Source organism: Spea bombifrons, chromosome 10 (assembly GCF_027358695.1).
Source record: "Spea bombifrons isolate aSpeBom1 chromosome 10, aSpeBom1.2.pri, whole genome shotgun sequence".
Lineage (NCBI taxonomy): Eukaryota > Metazoa > Chordata > Amphibia > Anura > Pelobatidae > Spea > Spea bombifrons.
The window spans coordinates 29,621,842-29,642,889 of record NC_071096.1 but is presented as its reverse complement, the minus strand read 5'-3'; the positions used below and the strand labels follow the sequence as shown (position 1 = coordinate 29,642,889).

Genomic DNA, 21,048 nt, shown 5'->3' with positions numbered 1-21,048 from the left:
ATGGAGGAGGGGAGCACAGAGACGACAGCAGCTCACGGGACCTACAAAAAAATTAAAGTCGTTCGAGATGCGTGGCTCTGGGAAGCATCAACCAATTGGGTTATCAAGGTTAAAAAAAAAATTGTTACAGATAGTAAGCGTTTACGCTTTCACAACAATGGGCTTTAATAAAACTGAAAGCAATTCTAGTGAATGTAAGATTAGAAGTAGTCTGTAAATCCATGGGGTATAAAGACTCTCCCTGCCAGTCATTCCCTGGAATACATCATACGATGCTGAATTCTCACTGTCCTATCATGCACTGATCTCCAATTTCTTCTGTGTAATCAGGATGCATCAAGAACGCGAGATTGAACTGGGCAAGTTAAGATTGGTAGCAATCCTGTTATTCATGACAGATCAAGAAAAAGCATTAAAATATAAAAAATATTCAGTACCTTGCATGATGCAAGAGGATAATTCTTGTGTCTCCATTCGCAGCGCTGATCGCTGGAATTCTGTTGTGGTCTCGCTGCAAGAGGAGTAAGACCATAAACCAAGGAGTTTATCACGGATCTGGGAATAGCCAGGACCTTGAGGACACCAGAAAAAACATCTTCCATTACAACGAAGACCACGTGAGTAAAGAGTTTGAGACTTTGGTCCACTCACCAGCTGCTGCTGATCCTGGAATTCTGATACAATCCGTACTCCATACGCCTTAAGCCGCTTCATACACAGCTGAAAAGTTAAAGGGATAAAGGCCTTGTGTAACGAGATGGAATGTTTTAATAACCCAAATCACACTCAAAATACATTTATGGGGGGGGGTATGTAGGCAAGCACAGATTTGGTGCAGGACGGGTTAAATTGGATGAATGCTCGTTTGGCAACTTGCTGAGATGAACGAACCAATCAGTTTTAATTCGAGTGAATGTTCTCTGCAGGACGCATTCAACGGGACAGAGCTCCAGCTGTGTGATCAGAGCAGCGCCGCACACGCTTTCTGCAGGAAGACCGGAGAGCTTCATGGAAACTGTCCCTTAAGCTGCGATTACGAGACGTCTGTCAGCCTGAAGGAGCCGTCAAAGTACCCCGCGTCGGAGCGGAGCGGTTCTTTTACCAGCGGAGATTTCGGCCGATACTTCTACGACACGTTCCAAGATGCTGCCTACATCCAGCAAGCGCTTTCATGCGACAGCTTAAAGGTCTATCACGTGGAAGGAGACGGCTCCCCAGCGGGCAGCCTCAGCACACTGGCGTCGTGCGGAGCCGAGGGGGACGTGGAGTACGAGGAGGAGATGAGACGGTGGGTGGTCAAAGTTTGTGACTCTCTCTAAACTCTACTCTTACACGGCCGCCGAGGATCTGCAGTGAAAGAGCGATGATCGGGAAAGACATCCTATGCTTTTGGCAGAGACTTGCGGTGATAACATTGAGGATTGTGCAGCCAAAGCAACAATGGTTTGATCGGGAGAATCTGCAGAAATAAAGGAGAGAAAGCAGACCAAAGAGCTTACAGTCTAACCCGTGGTATCCCCTCGCTCACCTTGGGACCGAGTCCGTCGAGTCTGAAGATGTCCAGAACAGCAGCAAACAGATCTGCAAACCTAGAGCCGGGACAAAAAGCTTGCATTAGTTCTCTAGTTACCCTTTATACCCCCGCGTGACTCCAATTAACGTCTAATCACCGCACCCCTATCAAAGCTTTAACGACTCCATTTAACGAGCTCCACCCAGGACTGGGATTCCATTTCCTTACGAGGGCCCAATAAGGATACAGGATTTCTTTCATTTTAACATTACGGGGCTCACTCGGCCCACCCACGTGACCCCCCCCTGTTCATGCCTTACCGCCGGCATGCATTCACCTGTGCCAAAGCCCCAGCTCCCTCTTCTGTTTTCACCCTTTAACGATTGAAATAAACTCAGTAAAACAATCATTCGGCTCTTTGACCTCAGTTTGTAGTAAAACATTGTCAGGGGCCGGCGATTAAAACAAAATATGCAGACAATTGGAGACCAGCCCAAAACTTCATGAGGCCATTTTTGCTGCACGTGGTAAGTTCCAGCCCCAGTATTGTTTTATATAGCGCCATCATATTTAGTAGCGCTGTACAATGGCTAGACAGGGAGTTAACCATTTAAGTGTAACCAAACTACTGAAAAACTTATGTAAAACAAACAAATTACTTTCACAGTATTAGGTAACAAACACGCAAATAAACTCCACAACAAACTATGCATACCCCGACCATGCGAGACACTCTGTGACTGAAAGAAACGATCTCTGTTTCTGGGGGTAGATCTAGAGGGCTGTATTCATTTCAAAATCACAGAATTGACAAACCTTTGCCGGTCCTTCTCCAAGCTCAAGACCAGAGAATCAGCTCCACAGGACCAACACGCAGCACCAAGAAACACAAAGTTCTGGCTGGAAGACTGGAGAAACGCCCGGGTTAAATAGACTTTTGACTGATTGAGGAAATGAGGTGCAGGTGTGAGTCAGGAGCAGGCAGCCATCTTATGTCCATGGAGAGGTAAATAGTACAAAATATAGCAAAATACATGTAGATATAGCTTGTTTCATGGCAAAACAGCAAAAAGTCTAGTTGTCTTGTGGCGTAATGGTGATTCTATTCCTGGTAAATATATATTATTATAGCGGCTACGCATATATCTAAGTCTTCAGAGAAGGTGAATTTGAGTTTATCTATTATGGATGAATGCACTTGGGATGTAGAAATAGTGAGGCAAACTATAGCATTGGGAATGCGGTTCTGCCAGTGACAGCAGACGAGAGGGATTTAGAGTAATAATTACTGATGACTTAAAGGTAAGCAGACAATGCCGTAAAGCGTTGGAAAAAGCAAGCAGGGTGCTGGGTTGTATAACAAGAGGCGTTGGTAGCAGGAAGAGTTTCTGCCTTGTATTGTAAATTATAAATCATCCAAAATGTTATACAAGGAAACATGCTTCTCTACGTATATATTTTGTGCTGTTTCAATAGCATGAGCATCCTGCCATCGTGTACTATTCAACATACATCAATGGGCCCATCAGGAAATACTACTTTACAGAAAGGGTAGTGGATGCATGGAATCACCATACAGCAGAAGTGGTACATGTTAATACAGTGAAGACATTTAAGCAAGCATGGGATAGGCATAGGGCTAAGCTAGATATAGGATAAGGCCGGATACTAAGGAAAGGATTCAGAGGTTGGGCAGACTGGATGGGCCGAATGCTTCTTATCTGCCGTCGCTTTCTATGTTTAACACAGGCAGGGAGAAGGGACCCTTGCGCTCTCTCGGAAACTTTACTAAAGGAGCCAGTCGAGTTTGGGTGCTCATTGATTCTTACTATTAGGTCCCTCAACATCGACATCCCTCACGTCACAGTGTAAAAAATACACATCCTGACTGTAAGCAACTTCTACCCTCCGTTATATTTCTAGAATATGAACTTTACTTCCTAATCGCAAATTCACCCGGCTTCTTGCAATCCATTTATTAAATGCAAGGTTTTTTGTAATATAAATAAAAAAAGGACATATCTCTTACTAATAGAGCTTTCTGACACACTTGGATTAGAACCAGCAACCCTTTGGATGGAATGTTGATAGCTTACCATTATGCCATATGGCAGTTGCACAAAAGTTTCTGTTTCACATTTATATACCGCGTCCGTGATCCAGGCACAGGCAGGCATTATATATCCACGGGGAGAGTGATTGTCTGTGAGAACTTTGTGGTGTGATGGTTAAGTGGGCTGCCTATGATGCTTAAGGTTGTTGGTTTGAGTCCTCCTGGTTGTGTTTGAAAAAAAAAAACTGCTGTGTAAATATATAATTAGCTGTATGTGCCAATTATTTTTTTTTCAGCACAAAATATCTTTAGATAACGGCATAAAAACAGGCACCTTATCTCATGATTCATTTCCCATGAGTCCTGACATACACAAACACACCATCACAAACAAACACATACACAACCAAAGCAACTCATTTACTCAACCTAAGGCCAACACCACCACCACAGACGCCACTACTGTTAGGGCTCATGGGAATTGAACCAGCAACCTTTTGTATGGTGCATAAGACACCTGGCCATTGTGCCACCCACATGGCCAAGAATTTCAGCTTTCCGTAGTCCTCTTATAGTCACATGCACTCGTTCTAAAACTTATATATATTTACATAAGTCAAGCTGGAGGAACGAACCAGTAACCTTCTGTAACGGAGGATATACACCTAACCTTTGCGCCGCCAGGCAGTTGGAAATTTCTCCACCCGATATATTTCTCCACCAGATATATTACACTCGCCTGCCGCCCCTACGCACATCTCCTCAGGAACAGACAGGCTTTATACGCCAAATGGGGAGGCAAAGCACATAACAACGTTGTGGCGTTGTGGTTAGGAGTGATGCCTACAAAGGATAAGGTTTCTGGTTCCCTACCTACGGGTTCTTGTACAGCGTGGTTGTGTAAATATGAACACAGCCACTCTAACCTGTACACGGCTCACAAAAGTGTTTTGCCTTATATTTTTAGAGCAAATATTTTTACGTAGCGGCATAAAAGTCAGGTGTCCTATCGACTGTTTTATACTTTCCATGATTCCTGACTTACACAGCCACTCAAACACATACACACACACACCAACACCGCAATGTTTATTTGAGCTATCCCTGAACTACAGGGAAAATTGTAAAAGAGAGGTGCAGCTTAGTGAATGAGGGGACAAAGGGACTCTGGGGATGATTACGGGGGAGAGGACCTCCCAACGTTACAGTATGGTCAGAACGATGGAAGACTGCATTAACTCTCACAGTCTTCTCCCAGCCAGTGTGGCAAATATTTGTTTTTAGTGTGGGAGCAGAGGGAGTGATTGCATGCTAGGGAGTGTGGAAGGCCCAAGTTTTGTTATAAACATTGCACTGTTACCAGTGTTTAATATATTACTGCACTTGTTTGCACTTGCACATAAACAATCTCTAATTAAACTATCGGTAGTTGTTTGTTACAAGATGTTTTCCTTACTTTTGTGTGGGGCGGCAGAGCCAGAGTAATCGTCTGCACGGGGAGCCTGAACATTCTAAACGTAACCTTCAAACAGGGGGCGGAACCAAACTTATATAAAGGGTAACTAGAGAACTAATGCAAGCTTCTTATTTAGACATAATACATCTTTAACCAAAACAGTGCACTGCTAATAATCTTAAACATAACCGTACATTAACCCTAAGCTATTTTTTAGTTCTTGTCCCACATTTTCCATTCGCATACCTGCCAACACACCCAACATTTTTGTGGACAGTCCTGCTTTTTTCCAGTTCTGTCCCATCAAATTTAGCTAAACTAGGTATACTAGTGCACGTAGGTAGGTATAGCTGGGTAGGGTAGCACTACAACATTAAATAAATATAATAAAGTAAACAATAAATATAACTTTAAAATAAAATTAAATAATTCATTTGTTGATGCCAGACCAGCCCCCTTCCGGCGACCAATAGAGTCGCACACGCGTACCTTCACGGCGCGAACGCATCTGCTGCTGCGGCTCCGATGTGTTCTTAACCCCGTATTAACCCCTGCTACGCAGCCGGGAGAAAACGAAGATGAAACGAGCACGAAGAATGTCCGCGAATATTCGCCCGTTCCTGTCTTCTTTTCGGGCGAATATTCGTGGACATTCTTCGTGCTCGTTTCATCTTCGTTTTCTCCCGGCTGCGTAGCAGGGGTTACAAAGATTTTTTCCCCCCTGAAGACGAACACGAAGAGCTCCCTGGTGCCCAAGTCTAATCGTTATAGTGGATCTGTGTATTTGTATCATTTTATACTTGGTGCATATGATTATATGTGGAGCAGGCAGACATCGTATGCATTACTAACCATATAAAAGTATTTTGGTTCTAAACTCCATGAAAGCTGGATCTACGTGTGTAGCGCGTCTGCATGTTCTTCTTATGTTTTTAGAGGGGGTCCATATCACCGTGTCGTGGTGTGGCGTAACGGTTAGGTGTATCGCCTAAACTGTGACTGGTTTCTGGTTCGAACCCACTTTGCTCCCGTAGGGAACTGTATAGTGCTTCTAACCCCCTTCGCTTCGTGGCTAATTTATTTCTAATGTTTTTAGAGTCGGGAGATATTAGTATATGTGGAGCCGGTGGGCGCCCATCTCCTGTAATAGAATGGCGTGATGGTTAAGTGAATTGTGTAACGTGTGGCTGGCTGCTGCTTCTTACCCGTCGGTCTGCTGTATGAGCTGATTTCTAATCTTTTAGAGCGGGTACATGAGAGTATTGTGCTGTGGAAACAGGAGCCACCAAAGATCTATTTGCGCCGGTGGTGTAGATGTTAGGTGCGTTACCACCATCCAAAACGCTTCCGGTTCTAATCTCCGTGAAACCCGTGTTGATGTGTGCAGCATGTCTGTGTGTTTTCTTTTAATGTGTTTAGAGGGGTATATATGAGTATATGTGGGGCAGGGGAAGATTAGGAGCCATGCTGCAGCGTGGTGTAACGGTTAGGTGCGTCACCTACCGTTTCTCTTGTTGTTGGTTCGAACGCGCTTAATTCCTGTCAGTAACTTGATGTTGGCTTGAATGTTTTTTTTCTTAAGTGTTTAGAGTGGGGTACATAAGAATATTTAGGGGACAATCAGTCAAGTCATAACCAGCCGTAGTGGTAGGTTAGGTGTTTGGTGCATTATCTACCATGCAGCGCTTTGTTGGCTCCAACCCCGTGATCTCAGTAAACAAACATCTGGTGAATGTGTTTTTTTTAAATGTTTTTAGAGAGTGTGAATCTAAGTATATGTTTATCATGCCATGGTGTGGTGTAGTGGCTGCGTGTATTACCTGTAATACAACAGGTGAACTCGCTGTGTATAGTGTGGCTGTGTTATAGTGCGTGCGTGTGTGACTTATTTTATATTTGGTGCATGTATGTGTATCAGGCAGCCGGCGAGCTCCCGTTCATGCGGTGGCGTAAAGGTTGGGTGCGTTATTCATGTTGTGAATGATAATTTTAGTCCCTGTGAATGTGTGGTGCGGTTGTGTTGATTGTTATAGTGGATCTGTGTATTTGTATCATTTTATACTTGGTGCATATGATTATATGTGGAGCAGGCAGACATCGTATGCATTACTAACCATATAAAAGTATTTTGGTTCTAATCTCCATGAAAGCTGGATCTACGTGTGTAGCGCGTCTGCATGTTCTTCTTATGTTTTTAGAGGGGGTCCGTATGAGTAAATGTAGAGCAGGTGGGCGGCCGACGCCATGTCGTGGTGTGGCGTAATGGTTAGGTGTTTCGCCTAAACTGTGACTGGTTTATGGTTCAAACCCGCTTCGCTCCTGTAGGTAACTATATAGTGCTTCTAACCCCCTTTGCTTCATGGCCGATTTATTTCTAATGTTTTTAGAGTGGGGAGATATTAGTATATGTGGAGCCGGTGAGCACCCATCTCGTGTGGTGGAATGGCGTGATGGTTAAGTGGATTGCCTAACGTGTGGTTGGCTGCTGGTTCTCACCCGCCGGTCTGCTGTATGATCTTATTCTTAATCTTTTAGAGCGGGTACATGAGAGTATTTGTGGAACTGGCAAACCTCCTGACGCAGTTGAGATGGTGGTCTAGGTGTTTGGTACATTACCCCCCCCCCCATCCATGCAAGTGGATGCAGGTTCTATTCTCCATGTATCCTGTATATACACTAATGTTATGTTTTCAGAGTCGGTGAATCTGAGTATTTGTATAACAGACAAGGCCCTTTTGCACCATGGTACTGGTGGCGCATGTCTTAGCTGTGTTCATCACCGTGCTCCTGGCCCCTGGTTCTAATCTCTGTGATTCCTGTATAACTTATGATTTTATGTTTTTTGGAGTAGGTAAATTTGAGTATATGTGGATGGGACGAGGGTGGCCGTCCAGCCGTGTGCGTGGCACGTGTGTTAGGTGTATCGCTCACCATGCGTGAGGCTCCTGGTTCTAATCCCTGTGCGGCCTGCATGTAAGGGTGGATGTTTGTAACATTATGTTTTTCCAGTGGGTGAATTTGTGTATTTGTATTAGGGATGAGCAGCTCTTCTCCATCTCGAAGGTGGCGCGTGTGATGCGTGTCTCACACACTGTGCCGTGAGTTCTGGGTTCGAGCCTCAGGAAGTTCTGCGACTAGAGACATTAAGTTATGTTTTTAGACTCTGTGAATTTGAGTATAAGTATTACGGACGAGCAAATTCAGTCTGCCACAAGGGTGGCGCAGGTGTCAAGTGTACTTACTTACCAAGCGGTTTGGTTTCTGGTTCTAATCCCCGTGAGGCCTGGCGAGTGGTTGCGGTGCGGTATGGTCGGTGCAGTGTGTAAGGCGTATGGGTATGTTCGGTGCGGTGTGTAAGACGTATGAGTATGTTCGGTGGTGTGTGAAAGTGTGTATGTGCGGGTCAGGATGATTGGGGGTTAGAGCCAGTCGGTAGTACACAACACCTTTTATGCTTTTTTCTATAAATGCTAAAAAAAATAATAATAATACAGCAGCGCTCATTTTTTTTTCCAGGGTAAGACCACTGTACACACAGAGACATTGTCAGTAGCTGTACCGAGCCACACAGAAGCGAGCTATCAGCGCATCATCTCGTAGGCAACACACCAAACCTTCAAGCGAAACCAGACCGGGACCGCAGCATCAAGTACACAACACACCGAACCTTCAAACCACCGCATGGCTGGATGCTCCCCACGGAGCTACAGGGAATCGAACCGGGACCGCAACATATGGCAGGCAGGGCACCTAACCATTACACCATCGGATGATTGAAGGCTCTTCGTCGCCATGAACATATGATGCCTGCGTGTGATGCACCAATACTTATACCATCTAACATAATGCACACAATCTAAAAGGTGCACTACCTATTGCTTAGTGTGTCTAACTGCTTAGTGTGTAGAATTATGGTTTCGGTGGGGGGGGGGCGAATTTGAGTATTTGTATTACGGACGAGCAGCTTTGTCTGTTGCAAGGGTGGCGCAGTGGCAGTGTTTGTTACATCCCATGCAGGTTGGTCCTGGTTCTAATCCCGTTGAGCCCTGTACGTAAAATTATGTTTTTAGATTGGGCGAATTTGAGTATTTGTATTACGGACGAGCAGATCCATTCATTGGAAGTGTGGCACGCAGGTAAGTTGCGTTACTCACCGTGCGGAAAGTTACAGGTTCTAATCTCATTAGAACATCTGTCTCGGTGTATGTTATGTTTTGTGAGTTTGAGTATAAGTATTTTTTAGGGACGAGCTCATTCGGCCCATCCAGTCTGCCCAACCTCTGAATCCTTTCTTTTAGTATCTTGCCTCATCCTATATCTAGCTTAGCCTTATGCCTATCCCATGCTTGCTTAAATGTCTTCACTGTATTAACATCTACCACTTCTGCTGTAAGGTGATTCCATGCATCCACTACCCTTTCTGTAAAGTAGTATTTCCTGATGGGCCCATTGATGTGTGGTGAATAGTACACGATGGCAGGATGCTCATGCTATTGAAACAGCACAAAATATATATGTAGAGAAGCATGTTTCCTTGTATAACATTTTGGATGATTTATAATTTATAATACAAGTCAGAAACTCTTCCTGCTACCAACGCCTCTTGTTATACAACCCAGCACCCTGCTTGCTTTTTCCAGCGCTTTACGGCATTGTCTGCTTACCTTTAAGTCATCAGTAATTATTACTCTAAATCCCTCTCGTCTGCTGTCACTGGCAGAACGGCATTCCCAATGCTATAGTTTGCCTCACTATTTCTACATCCCAAGTGCATTCGTCCATAATAGATAAACTCAAATTCACCTACTCTGAAGACTTAGATATACGCGCAGCCGCTATAATAATATATATTTACCAGGAATAGAATCACCATTACGCCACAAGACAACTAGACTTTTTGCTGTTTTGCCATGAAACAAGCTATATCTACATATAGTTTGCTATATTTTGTACTATTTACCTCTCCATGGACATAAGATGTCTGCCTGCTCCTGACTCACACCTGTACCTAATTTCCTCAATCAAAAGTCTATTTAACCCGGGCGTTTCTCCAGTCTTCCAGCCAGAACTTTGTGTTTCTTGGCGCTGCGTGTTGGTCCTGTGGAGCGGATTCGCTGGTCTTGAGCTTGGAGATTGACCGGCAAAGGTTTGTGAATTTTGTGATTTTGAAATGAATGCAGCCCTCTAGATCTACCCCCCAGAAGCAGAGATCGTTTCTTTCAGTCACAGAGTGTCTCGCATGGTCGGGGTGTGCATAGTTTTTTTTGTACAAGTTTATTTGCGTGTTTGTTAATACTGTGAAAGTAATTTCTTTGTTTTACGTAAGTTTTTCAGTAGTTTGGTTACACTTAAATGGTTAACGTCATACTTTTAGATGCTCTTTTGCAGTATACAGGAGCTCTTGTGGGCCATAATCCTGTTAGAAGCTGTTTTCTATATATGTATTTTTTATTTGAAATAATGTGTTTGTCGAATATACTTTGAAAATGCAGGGTTTGCCCCCTATTAACACAAGCGGGCCCTCCTCACCTGTGTTTTAAGTCAAATTATGTTACATACTACTTATACCCTGTCTAGCCATTGTACAGCGCTACTAAATATGATGGCGCTATATAAAACAAATATTGGGGCTGGAACTTACCACGTGCAGCAAAAATGGCCTCATGAAGTTTTGGGCTGGTCTACAATTGTTTCCATGGTTTGTTTTAATCGCCGGCCACTAACAATGTTTTACTACAAATTGAGGACAAAGAGTCAATTGTTCTACTGAGTTTATTTCAAACTTTAAAGGGTGAAAACAAAAGAGGGAGCTGGGGCTTTGGCACAGGTGAATGCATGCCGGCGGTAAGGCATGAACAGGGGGGGTCACGTGGATGGGCCGAGCGAGCCCCGTAATGTTAAAATGAAATAAATCCTGTATCCTTATTGGGCCCTCGTTAGGAAATCGAATCACAGTCCGGGGTGGAGCTCGTTAAATTGAGTCGTTAAAGCTTTGATAGGGGTGCGAACGAACGGATTGGTTCGTTCGTCTCAGCAAGTTGCCAAACGAGCATTCAGCCAATTTAACCCGTCCTGCACCAAATCTGTGCTTGCCTACATATCCCCCCCCCATAAATGTATTTTGAGTGTGATTAGGTAATTAAAACATTCCATCTTGTTACACAAGGCCTTTATCCCTTTAACTTTTCAGCTGTGTATGAAGTGGCTTAAGGCGTATGGAGTACGGATTGTATCAGAATTTCAGGATCAGCAGCAGCTCCCACCTGTTATCGGCCTGCAATTGTCCATGGTTGGTATTAGTTGGTGAGTGGACCAAAGTCTTAAACTTGCTACAAACTACATATAAAAAAAATGTAACATTGTATCCCACAAACACTTTACTCCCGTGGTCTTCGTTGTAATGGAAGATGTTTTTTCTGGTGTCCTCAAGGTCCTGGCTATGCCCAGATCCGTGATAAACTCCTTGGTTTATGGTCTTCCTCCTCTTGCACTGAGACCACAACAGAATTCCGGCGATCAGTGCAGCGAATGGAGACACAAGAATTATCTATCCTCTTGAAGCATGCAAGGTACTGAATATTTTTTATATTTTAATGCTTTCTTGATCCATCATGAATAACAAGGTTGCTACCAATCTTATCTTGTCCGGAGCCACCCTTGGTAGGAATTCCAGCGCTGTATAAACCAACGCCCATGGGTTAATGAATGACCGATCTGCTGAGCCCCCCTCCCGGGTTACATGGGAGCTACTGAGGGAGACAATGTGTAAAAGTTTACCTATGATCGTCAGGAGGCAAATCAAGATGATATAAGGATTGCTGAACCAGAGTCCGGGGCTGTAGACGTGACATCCGCTCCTGACGTACCCCTCTGCGCAGAGGTGGGTGAATTTGGATGGCGAGCATGGCATGCACGTGCCGTGTTTGCAGGGGTGGCTGGCACATACCGTGTAGACAGTGAGCTTCTGTGCCGTTCTCTGTAAGCAGGTATCCTGGGGGGCACCTGTGGAGTTACAGGGAGAGAAGGGGTTAAATCTACCATAACAGTGGAAGATCAGATACATTTTAAGCCAGTAAAACTAAATCATGTAAAGTGTTTCAAAATGTTTCTTCCTCTTTCATACAGGACAACGATTCTCATTATCCCTCGACACATGGGAGTGGTGGTTTAACAATCGAGTGGAGTGAATGCGGTGTATGGAGTGCAGCTTAACTGGGAATGCTTAGAAAGCACAAGGTAAAACCCCAAAGCTCTGTCTTATGAAGTCTTGTGACCCCAGCATGCGTTGGGTGATACCTGCATTCGTGGCTCATCCATAGATCAACGCAGACAAAGCCGCGGCTGCAGGGGCCGCTGCTACAGACGTTGGAGACGCAGCCTTCGGGCACTCCTTCCCGGCTTATAACGGACACCGACGAGGCCGTCGTGTTCTCCATGGGCAGGCGGTAGCCGTTCAGTCTCGCGTTCTTTATGCATCCTGATTACACAAAAGGAATTGGAGATCAGCGCATGATGGGAATTCAGCATCGTATGGTGTATGCCAGGGAATGACTGGCAGGGAGAGTCTTTATACCCCATGGATTTACAGATGGCTTCTAATCTTACATTCACTAGAAATGCTTTTACAGTTTTATTAAAGCCCATTGTTGTGAAAGCGTAAACGCTTACTATCTAACAATTTTGATTTTTACTTTGATAACCTGATTGGTTGAGACTTCCCAGAGTCTTGCATCTCGGAACGACTTTAATTTCTTTGTAGGTCCCGTGAGCTGCTGTCGTCTCTCTGTGCTCCCCTCCTCCATTAAAGCGAAGCGTGAACTCATTCTGCATCCTTTCCAAGCCAACTTTGTTCCACTCTGAGATTGTAGGAGACTGTTAGAAGCCCATGCCTCACCTCGACAAAACAAACGGTGCCGTTAGATCCCCGGGTCATGCTGAACCATCGGGTGCTGAAGCTCTGCTATGATCTACAGGCTGCTCACCATTGCTGCGGACCCAGACCACCTAACAGTGGAGCACTCTGGGCTCTCGCAGCGAACGCTGAAATACAATGACCCTAAAGCTGTCCCATCTACAGGCTGCTCTGAATCGGGAGCTTCAGATGTGGATGCGACTCTACCCAACGTGCAGCATGACGCGTGTCAAGGTATGGACTTCATGCTGTGTTTGGTACCTGCAGGTGGATAGATTTGTTCTGGTCCTTAGAAGACAAACGCAGGATGACGCTGTCGGCGTTGCGTGTTCTTAACGTTGCCTGAAAATGTGTCCACTGTGGATGGAGAGAATGAGGGAGCAGGTACCGGATGTGGCCTCCAGGATGGTGTTCGTGGATATCTGCAAAAGGATGAGTATATAATACAGATTACCCTATTCACTATGATACAGAAATGATCGCCCAGCAGAGCACCCGGCGGTGGCAGAGCGTTCAAATGTGATGTATGAAGAGTCCATTCTGGCAGAGCTTTGGCCACAAACATTCGAATGGATTACTTGATGATTGCACCGCAACTCCCCATTTTCCAATCTACACTATACTCTGCGCATTCACAAAGATGTCCTGGTTCAGGTGAGTCTTTAATATAACATAAATATTGTCATGAAATATAGTACTTCATCTAAATGGCTTAATATAAAACACATTTGTATAGTGGGAGACATTCTGATATCAGCAAGGTGGTGGAATCATTAATTCAGGTTTGTCTCTCCTTTTAATGTTCTTGTAGAGTTATTACCCGTGAGCGCATCGCTGTAAGCCAAGCCTGTACCTTTTCCGCAGTCCTGGTGAGCGGGTGGGCAATCACAGCTGGGGGTCCAGGGGTCACTGGTGCAAGGAGAATCGCAGGGTGCAGGTGATGAGCAAGCTGTACCCTTCCTTGCGCAGCCTGGGGAGCTATTAACAGCTTCCAGCGGGGCTGCTAGATCATACACCTGTGTTTATAAAGGAAACACACACCCCATAAAGAAAATTATTAGATCATTCTGCAGGTCATCACAAAGTAGCTCAGATAACTCGGCGGAAAGCTTTGATACGGACCTACCTGTTACGTTCTTACGGTTCAGATAACCTTTGTTACCCTTAGAATGTCTATTGAGCTGGCTCCTCACACACTCTGGCTGCATATCTGCAACTTGTGTTTTATTGCTCTTCATCGCATTTGTTGAGATGCTTGTTAAATTCAAGTTGTCAATTTCTACCGCGTCCAACCAGAAGGAGCCCCCCGTCTGCTGCTAAATGTTAATACACATTACTAATCAAAAAACTTTCTAATTTATTTGTGTCTTATAGGAATCATTACCAACCTCTGTCCTACGTGATACCAGCCAGGACTATCCTGCTAACCCACCTGGTCATACCATGTCCCTCTGCTCTGAGACCCCCAAAGGACCGAAGCTGATTTACCGGATGCATCCACAGATCCCATGTCCACTACAGAGCAGCCGTCTGCAGTAAGAGGTAAGCGATACTCTGCGTGATAGAAAGTCATTACCTGATTATTAAGAACGATGTTGCGGAGACCGCCTTTAAAGGGTTTGTGCGGAAGGAGATTGTGGGAACGAGGAGATGACTGCTTAACGCCTCCGAGCTGCAGAACGGTATCCGACTCCCAAAACCAGCAGAGAATGGCATGCATATCAGACCCGGGTCACAGTAACACGTGGTGTGGGGCTTTACTACTGCAGATAATATTCAACCTGCATAAAAATTGTCATGACTCTTCAACACTTCCTTTCTCTTCATCCACGCAGATTGCAAACCCAGTGGAGCAGCTGCTAGGCATTAATCCCGGTTTATGGTCTGTGACTGCAGTAAAGTCAGCCCTGATCTCCAGCCCAAGCCGTCTGTGTGCTCCATACCTTCTGTCCTGCATAATGACTCCGTGGACTTCACAACACGTTCGATCCTCTGTAAGTAGCTTTCCTCCTATCCCCTCTGTCTCATTTATCAAAGCCGTGTGGCAGCGATCCAGAGTCAGGCTGACTCCCTGCACCGAAGTAAATGAAGTCAGTAATTCATCTTCTCTGACTGCCCGACATTGACATTTCCTTTAAGTAAATGTGACTGTGTGCGACTTGAATCGTTGTGTATTTGACGTGACTTGTCTTGGTTATATGTTCCACGTAGAGTTAGCTGAGGGTCAGTTAGTTGAGTATAATGCAGCTCTGTGTCTGCTCTCAAAGATTCACCTTCATTCTACTTCTGTGAGTAAAGGAGAATATTTAAGCTTTCCTGTGGCTGCATTAATTACATGTCTGGCTCACGATGTGATAATTAACTTACTTTATCTTTTATGCGCAGGTCTATCCGATGCCATTCTGTCTGTAACATTCACCTGCTCTAGAAAGCTAAGCCTCAGCATGGTCAGGTCTTGTCTGAAGATGAGAAGGAGCTGGCTGTTCATAATCTTTTTGGGAATGGAAACAACCACATTAACAGCAGTGCGGCTGGACCCGGAGCAGACTAAGACTGTAATTCAACTGTGATTATTGTCAATGTAGATCTACTATTACTTTCACTTCATGTTACTCATGACTTTATAATTGTATTTGTAACTCTATGCCTTGTGATCTGTAACTCATTGCACTGTAATTGTGATTCTTTGCATTGTGATTTGTATCTCTATGCTTTGTGATTTGTTACTCATTGCATGGTACTTGTTACTTTTTGACGTGTGATTTATTTGTTACTCTTTGCATTGTATTTGTGATTCTTTGATTTGTAACTCATTGCACTGTATTTGTTACTCTATGACTTGTGATTTACTTGTTACTCTTTGCATTGTATTTGTGATCTGACTTGACTCTGTATTGTACTGTGTAAACATTCAATAAAAGTGGTTTAGTTCTCTATTTCGTCTTAGTTTGAATTAATTAAAGCACAGAACGAAACATCCAAGATTATCTGCCCTCTAAAGAAACTCAAAAGGAAACAGGGGGTATACAAAAACTAATAACCATACATAACTATATAAAGAAAGAAGGTGCTCTGCCTCTGCTCTCACGTTGATACTGTCCCTCCTCTACACCCTTTCTCGATACTCACCAACTGCGATAAAGTTCTTACCGCCTCTTGACGCTCCGCGGTGTAGTAATAATGTGTCTGTGCTGTCTCTTACAGACTCCAGCGATAGATGGCTGTCCGAGCAGTGGCCGATAGGATGAATCCATGCATAGCCATTACCGTGAAATGTTCTCTGAGTCTGCTGGCAGCGTGGCCCAAGGAACGAAGTGAAACAGTGACACCTAGAAAGACAAATAGAAATATTTTAGCTTCAATGGTAGACTGTCTGAAGTTGGTGATGTAAGGGATAAGCCACACAGGAACATGGTCCAGAGAATCTGCCTACCTGTAACCGGTGAGAGTCGACGTGCAAGTCCCACCATTCAGGCAAGGGTTTTGGGGCAGAGAATAACAGTTCTGGTAAAATTGTTTCTGTACCAGACATCTGCAGGACACGTTTCCGACTTGGGGAATTGAGACTATAGATGCGCTACCTCCATCCACGAGAGGCGGGGATCTGCTGACTGCGCTATGGATTGCGCACCCGCCATCCTGCAAACAGCCCATCCGTGAACAGAAATCAATGGATACTTGGGAATTCCTTTCCTTCAGAACCGATCGGATCTGTCATTGAGAAGAATACAAAAAAACTCATTTAAGACGGCACCAAAAACTTATCTAGACACCATCCCAGTTCTGTTGCCATTAGGACCAAAACCAGCTCCCTTCCACAACAAATGCAGATAAAGATGATTAAAACGCATCACTCTTAGATCTTTACTTTTGTTATAAAGTAATAAACCCCCGGTTGTACCCTCAGAGATTCAAAACCAAGGGAATTATTTCCACAAAACTCTGAAAGACAAACAGGATACATCTAGATATCATGAGACTGATAAATATTCTGCATTATGTAATATCATTAATTTTAAGAGACAGCCAACGTTATTCTTACTCAGTAATAACGCCATAAACACTCTGTCCATACCTTCTCTCTCTGGGCTGTCAATAAGCTCCGTAAAATCTCGGGATTGTGGCAAGGAGGCAGCTCCGCATACTGAAAATGTCACGTCGGTCGCGTTATCCTCTGCGTTCACCACACTGAAGATATGGATATGGCTGGGATGGGCAGCTGCCATGTCTGCCAGGACGGCCTGGAGCTGGTCACGTCTGCTGACTCCAAACTCATCCATCTCTATGAATTCCTCTGCTGTAATGCCTAAAATGCGGGTTATACAGTTGAGATAGTAACGTATTTACCCAGATAGGAGCGGGGAAGGGAATTGGGGTTACGCACTGAGTAGTACAAGGGTCACTTAATGCCAATAGCGTTCCTGTCCCACCCTTTCCTTCTATCCCTATGCAGGGATACTACATCATTTTAATGTCTTTATGGTACAATGTACAGGAGTCCAGGGAAATGGTTACATATATATGTAGCTCTGGTGACCTGTACAACACTTCTTTATCTAGTGCAAACTCTATGATGGTCAAACCAGGCAGTCTTCCCATCAAATGTCCCAGCGGAGTCCTACAAGAATCTACCTGAGACCCCTCCGCACGACTTATTACTTACTTGTGAGTCTCAGAGACACCGAGCTGCGGAAGGCGTCACTTCCAATCTCTTGTACATAAATTTTGATAGTAGAGAAGGAATCTGGCCACACACCGTCAGAAACCGTAATATTGAGGTTGTACGTTCCCTGCGGAGGTCTCTCGGTCATTAGGATTGTCCCGTTGTTTTGGTTCAACCAAAAATACCTACAGAAAACAAACTGTCAATGCAATGTTATCTTCCTCAGACACGCCTTCTAACTCCCACATACACCAGACACGTCTTCTCTCTCCCTCATACACCAGACACGTCTTCTCTCTCCCTCATACACCAGACATGTCTTCTCTATCCCTCATACACCAGACACGTCTTCTCTCTCCCTCATACACCAGACATCTCATCTCGCTCCCTCATACACCACACATCTCATCACTCCCTCATATACCAGAGACGTTGTCTTCCTCACTCATAAATCAGACATGTCTTCTCACTCCCTCTTAACCCAGACATGTCTCCTCACTCACTCATACACGTCTTCTCTCTCCCTCATCCACAAGACACGTCATCATGCTCCCTCATACACCAGACATGTCTTCTTGCTCCCTCATACACAAGACACATCTTCTCTCTTCCTCATACATCAGACATCTCTTCTCGCTCCCTCATACACCACACATCTCATCACTCCCTCATACACCAGACACGTCTTCTTGCTCCCTCATACACCTGACACATATGGTTGTTCACGTACATAACAGACAAGTCATAAAGCTCCAACATACACCAGACGTCTTCTTGCTCCCTCATATATCAGACATGTATTCGCCCTCTCTTATACAACAGACACGTCTTCTCACTCCCTCATACACCTGACATGTATTCTCCCTCTCGCATACACCAGACACATCTTCTCACTCCCTCATACACCAGACACATCTCCTCACTCCCTCATACACCAGACACATCTGCTTGCTCCCTCAGACACCAGACATGTCTTCTCGCTCCCTCATAAACCAGACACGTCTTCTCACTCCCTCATAAACCAGACACGTCTTCTCGCTCCCTCATACAACAGACACGTCTGCTCTCTCCCTCATATACGAAACATAAATTCTCCCTCTCTCATACACCAGACTTGTCTTCTCTCTCCTTTATACACCAGACACTTCAGATCACTCCCTCATACACCAGACACGTCTTCTCTCTCCCTCATACACCAGACACGTCTTCTCTCTCCCTCATATACCAGACACGTCTTCTCTCTCCCTCTTACACCAGACATGTCTTCTCTCTCCCTCATCCACCAGACACATCTTCTCTCTCCCTCTTACACCAGACACGTCTTTTCTCTCCCTCATACACCAGTCACGTATTTTCTCTCCCTCATACACCAGACACGTTTTGTCTCTCCCTCATACACCAGTTACGTCCTCTTCTCTCCCTCATCCACCAGACATGTCTTCTCTCTCCCTCATACACCAGACTCGTCTTCTCACTCCATCATACACCAGACATGTCTTCTCTGACACTCATACACCAGACACGTCATCTCGCTCCCTCATACGCCAGATATGTCTTCTCCCTTTCTTATACAACAGACATGTCATCTTGCTCCCTCATACACCAGACACGTCTTCTCGCTCCCTCATACAACAGACACGCCTGCTCTCTCCCTCATATACGAAACATGAATTCTCCCTCTCTCATACACCAGACTTGTCTTCTCTCTCCTTTATACACCAGACACTTCAGATCACTCCCTCATACACCAGACACGTCTTCTCTCTCCCTCATACACCAGACACGTCTTCTCTCTCCCTCATATACCAGTCACGTCTTCTCTCTCCCTCATATACCAGACACGTCTTCTTTCTCCCTCATTCACCAGACACGTCTTCTCTCTCCCTCTTACACCAGACACGTCTTTTCTCTCCCTCATACACCAGTCACGTATTTTCTCTCCCTCATACACCAGACACGTTTTGTCTCTCCCTCATACACCAGTTACGTCCTCTTCTCTCCCTCATCCACCAGACATGTCTTCTCTCTCCCTCATACACCAGACTCGTCTTCTCACTCCATCATACACCAGACATGTCTTCTCTGACACTCATACACCAGACACGTCATCTCGCTCCCTCATACACCAGACACGTCTTCTCTCTCCCTCATACATGAGACACGTCTTCTCTCTCCCTCATACACGAGACACGTCTTCCCTCTCCCTCATACACGAGACACGTCTTCCCTCTCCCTCATACACGAGACACGTCTTCCCTCTCCCTCATACAGCAGACACATATTCTCTCCCCCACATACACGTCTTCTCTCACCCTCATACACCAGACACGTCTTTTCTCTACCTCATACAGCAGACATGCCTTCTCCCTCTCTTATACAATAGGCACGTAATCTCGCACCCTCATACACCAGGCACATAATGTCGCACCCTCACACACCAGATGTGTCTTCTCTCTCCCTCATCCACCAGACACAGCTGCTTGCTACCTCATACGTCATCTATGTCTTCTCCCTTTCTTATACAACAGACATGTCATCTTGCTCCCTCATATACAAGACATGTCTTCTCGCTCCCTCATAAACCAGACACGTCTTCTCTTTCGCTCATACACCAGATACTTCAGCTCACTCCCTCATACATCAGACAAAGTCTGACATCTCAAACGCTTGTCATGACATAGAGTATTCCAATTTACCTCTGGATTGATGAATAAATATCCGTGAACTTCTCTGAGACCTCTTTAAGCAACTGGTCAGCCACCGGCCGACATGGTCAACCTATAACCCATTGCGTGTCAATAGTGAAGTGCATTAATGTCCATGAAATGCGTGTGTTATTCGAGCAATGGAACTCACCTGGGTATTTGAGAGACGGCGGAATAGTGTTTTGTATCCCATTCATCTTCATCCAGCACAGCGACCTTCCCAATCTCTGCTGATGACCACCCGGCTGTTTTAAACAAGAAAAAATGGTAAGACATTCATAAGTATGTCTGCATTCGTGCCTATCTGTATTTTTAATCATTTGTCCTACATTCTGCTGTCAGGAACTGTACAATATACGATCAGCATGCCCTGCCGGAGAATTAACGAGGACTAATTTCCAATACGTCCCTCCTGTTTAGCTCAGTTAACCGCGGAATGAAAATAACTGACAGCCATTAACGTTGGCTAAAGATCATTCGTTCACTGTTACTGCTCACTTTCACTTGGCGGCGTTTGCCAGGAGGGATTTTTGAATGTAAACTCATTGTGCAGATTTAAAGCGATCTAATAAATATCAACTCTTATATTTTACATGTCATTAGCCTACTTAAAAAATGTAAAAAAAATAAAAAATAAGAGTGGGCCTGCGTGTCTGTCCTTGACAAGGAGATTAATTATTTTTTCCTTTGTTTCGATCTCTCGTATGCTTAAATTATTCATTCATTTTATGTACATATATAAAATT

General features: G+C 44.7%; 1 protein-coding gene and 1 long non-coding RNA gene across 2 annotated transcripts in view; one reads left to right on the top strand and one right to left on the bottom strand.

The window, feature by feature from the left end:
• PSME3IP1 (proteasome activator subunit 3 interacting protein 1) overlaps positions 1-21,048 on the top strand; it is a 235,321-nt gene that overhangs the window by 18,118 nt on the left and 196,155 nt on the right. The gene's annotated exons all lie outside the window — the stretch shown is intronic.
• On the bottom strand, positions 16,115-20,552 carry LOC128467326 (uncharacterized). The gene is made up of 4 exons (XR_008345707.1): positions 20,454-20,552; positions 17,598-17,782; positions 16,368-16,645; positions 16,115-16,263 (listed from the first exon to the last, which is right to left on the bottom strand). It is a non-coding gene; the product is annotated as an uncharacterized LOC128467326 (long non-coding RNA).